The sequence below is a fragment of the Pundamilia nyererei genome, unplaced genomic scaffold (assembly GCF_000239375.1).
Source record: "Pundamilia nyererei isolate P.nyererei 1_Seehausen unplaced genomic scaffold, PunNye1.0 scaffold00006, whole genome shotgun sequence".
NCBI lineage: Eukaryota > Metazoa > Chordata > Actinopteri > Cichliformes > Cichlidae > Pundamilia > Pundamilia nyererei.
In genome coordinates, this window is record NW_005187407.1 from 6795830 (window position 1) to 6799678 (window position 3849).

General features: G+C 43.6%; 1 long non-coding RNA gene across 1 annotated transcript in view; it reads right to left on the bottom strand.

Moving 5' to 3' along the window:
• LOC102203011 (uncharacterized) overlaps nt 1-3590 on the bottom strand; it is a 35686-nt gene extending 32096 nt beyond the window's left edge. The window contains exon 1 of the long non-coding RNA XR_311438.1: nt 3404-3590. This is a non-coding gene — a long non-coding RNA (uncharacterized LOC102203011). The remainder of the gene's footprint in view (nt 1-3403) is intronic.
• Nucleotides 3591-3849: the final 259 nt, after the last annotated feature.

Here is a 3849-nt window from a genome sequence, read left to right on the forward strand (position 1 = left end):
GGATAAGCTTGCACGTGTGTAAGGGGAGGGAGGGATACAAAAATAATAATAAATAAAAGAACAAAAATAAACCCATTTAGATGAATCACATCTACAGTCTCAGGTCCATGGGGAAACTGAGTAGGAATAGGTGGTCCAAAAGTCCTCGACGAGTCTGGAAGTAGTTTTTACTTTCGGTTATCTAGCTTTATGACGAGCAGAACACTCATACAGCTAGATAACCAAAGATAACAACCCACTTCCCAATCTTCAGCAATAATCCACATGTGTATTTCATCTTCTGGTCTCCAAGTTTCCATCTCTCAGAACTCAAATATACATAGCGGTGGGGGAAAAAGTCATCAGTTTCCTGCTTCAAGTCACATTGTGCATTATATCCCTTATATTCCCTTATTTTTGTCGCTGAGGGGACCATAGTACAGCCCGAACTGTTAGACACCTGGTGTAAAAGAAAAAAAAAAGATATATATTCCCAGTGTTAATGTCATATTCACTTGACATTAACCAGTATTACTGAGCTGAAGAGGGCCTTCAAAATCGCGGTAAGGTGTAGTCATCCTTGCACGGGGGCCATCATTTGCAATGCAAATAGCTTCAATCCCACAAAAGGCTCTTTCGCCTCTATTAAGTCGTTGTGGCAGTGGCAATAGATATCCTGCGAGGCCAGTGGAGAAGAAACGCGGCAGAGAAGGTGGGAAATCCTGTTTCCTGTGGAAAGTGCAATAACAGCAGAGGGAATTACGACGCAAATGTTTCGGATTATGAAGACAGGAGCTTGTTTTTTTTTCTTTCTTTCTTTTTTGGCCAGAGTGTCAAGTTGTCCGCTCGCATCCAATGTGTACTTAAGGAAAGATAAAAACCGATGACTATGAGCCAAAGGGTCCGTTCTGCAGGCTTGCATGGTCGATCAGTCTGAAAAGGGGGGGATAAGGGCCATCCCCAAAGGATAAGGGGCTGGGGGTGGCCAAAATATGGACCAACCCCAGTGAGGTCAAAGGCCTCAGACCACGACAAAGTAACTCCGGTGATGTCATAAAAAAATCGCAAATGCAGCCTCATATCAATGCTCAATCTTCATCCATTACACAGAGCGCGTTGGAGTAAGTCCGCCTTGCAGCGAGCAGTCTGCACACCCTCTCTCACACAGGGATGAAAATGGATCGCAGAGGGAACCATATGTGGGTTGTTTTTTTTTTACAGAGAATGAGAGCGATTCTACTGCTTTTAGTGGGAGACGCGAGCAGAAATTGCAGCTATTAAACAATAAAAACGAAACAACTTTGTGAGGAGAGCATCGCTGCGCTGCTTGAGCGCCAGCGTCTTCCTGTCTAGGCTGTATTTTTCTATTCGCAATAACACGGTACCCGTTTGCTCACTGCTCTGCTCCTCACACGAGACACATCTGTACAACAGGAGTCAAATTGCTCTCACGTGCTCGATCTTTGCGTCGAAATCCTTAATAGCCGCTTGTGTGTTGTTGTTGTTGTTGTTGTTTTTGTCTTTTTGCCATCGTCGCAATCAGATGGGCAGACTACAATGGCATTCAGGTAGGCTGCCGGTGTCGCCTCCCGCGGAATGAGACCCCAGCGCTTTTCCGCGAGGATGTTAACCCGCTCACTTTTTCCGTAGAAATGCAAGTAGTTAACTGATAGCTCGGCACAAATAGGTCAAAAATATAGGGGCTCTGTAAGTGTGTCAACAATAACACGCACATGGAACATGTGATGGATCATGCGCAGGAGCATGCAGCTGCAGGTTATCGAGTGCATTTCTTGTATCCTGTGCAGAACTTTGATTCTGTTCGAACTGCGAAAGGCTCTCAGCTCACAATAAAATAAAATTAAAAAGGTCAATCTCACACCTTGGCTGAGTCGGTTCATGCGTGCATATCGGTGATAAATTAACATCCAGTTATTTGTCAATGGCACATTAACTTTTTTTTCTCCTCTTCTTCAGGTGTTCCATTCACTTGCTACAGTTTTAGACCTGGCCCTCAAGTGTACTCTCGTTTCGTGGATGGGAGGGGCAAAGCAGAGGTGTTTTAATGAGCAAATATGAGTCACAGGGCCTGTGCATTTCAATGGGGGATTACTCTACACACTTTGCTCCTTCAAACGTTCACAGTCACATCTAGTAAATTCATATTTGCGAATCTCAGCTGTCCATTTCCAAACAACATATTCCACTCGCAACGTGATATATCCGAATTTGCCCAAATGCGATCTCCGCACAATGGAAAATGCCCCCAAATTATATAATTTACGCACACATTGTTAATGTCTTTATTTCCTTTAATGCACCGTAAGCTTCACCACATCCAAAAATCATCCTGTCATTCTGTTGATCTGTTGGGTGACTAACTGCATATCATTGCGGTTTTCGATATAAAGCACACCTGATTAAGGTAAAGAGGGGTTCAGAATGGGCCTCCACACAGAGACCACGCTCTCATTACAGCTCACCGTTTTTCAGAGGTAAGACCTGCTGATCCTTGTGCAATTACAAGAAGCTGCATTTCCGCGAAAGTTAAAGACACAATGCCGAGAAGCCAAACATTTCAGAAGGGTGCAGTTCTCTTTGCAGTATCAGCTTTATTCGAACATACGACGCATTCATGCGTAATAACACCTACATAAGTAAAACTGTACAACGAACGCTTTGTTTTTAAGACGGTGTGTGACGATTTTGGTGACGTTATTCATTCAGAGTAAAGTCAAACTTTTTTTGTGTTTTTTGTGTCTTTTGTACCAAGACATTTCAGGTCCTTCAACAAACATGAAAAAATATGCGATTGGATCTGTTTCTGTTCCTAAATGAGTCCGTCCTTGTTCTCCTTTCTTTTATCAAACACATCGCTCTCGAAATCACACTTCTCTCACTGCATCCAGTCCACACAAACAAAACCCAAACACGGTGGATTCATTGGCGCTGAAGTATGCCTTATGTGGGTGTAATAATAATGTCAAATTTTGGACAGCACTTCTTTTTATGCTCGGCTGTTTTTCATAACCAGAGAGGACGAAAGAAGATTATCTCTGACGCACCCTTTACTCTAGTAACACTGCTGACAATCTTTAAAGATGACTTAATTGCAGAAGGCTGAAATGAAAGAGTGAAGACGCTCTTAAAGTTAATAGCATTAAACTATTCTTTGTGAGAATAAAGCCTAACTTAGGATCTGAATGCATCTAAAGGCTGCCAATCAGTGTCTTATTTCCAAACTGTGCAAAAAAGGTTAAAAGCCACAAACTTCACATTTCTTTCCTGAAAGTGTAACGCAATTGCGAGACATCATTCAGCGACGTATTTTAAGAAAACAGCAGCGCATGTTTTTAAACGATAATCTAGATTCAACTTTTGCGCACAAGGAAATCTTTAAATCAGACACACAAGTTGCACTTACTTCCTAATGGCGAGTCACAATCAGACCAGAAGCCGTCCCAACCCGGTGAAGAACAACGGGGTCCGAGTGTACCGTGATATGGTGTATGTTCCCTTCAAATATCCCAGCCGTATTATTTGGTGGGTGGGGGGGCGGAAGGGAGGGGAGGGGGGGACTTTAAAATTGCCGCTAACACTCTAGCCTGTATTCGGCGTGCTACAGCTGCTCTGTGCAAAGCATGAGCATCCCACGCACATGACAGACGAAGAGAAGGAGAAAGAGGGAGGGATGGGGAGAGGGAGAGACACAACTTTCCCATAACGTCTACAAGCACCAAATAAAAAAAAAAGTGCATGCACAGTTGAGCTTCTCAGAGTGTGCAAGTTTTTTTCTCCCCCTGTTGATGGTGGGTTCGGATGAGGAGGGAGGGGGTGATGATGATGATGATGAGGAGGGGTTGTGGGTTG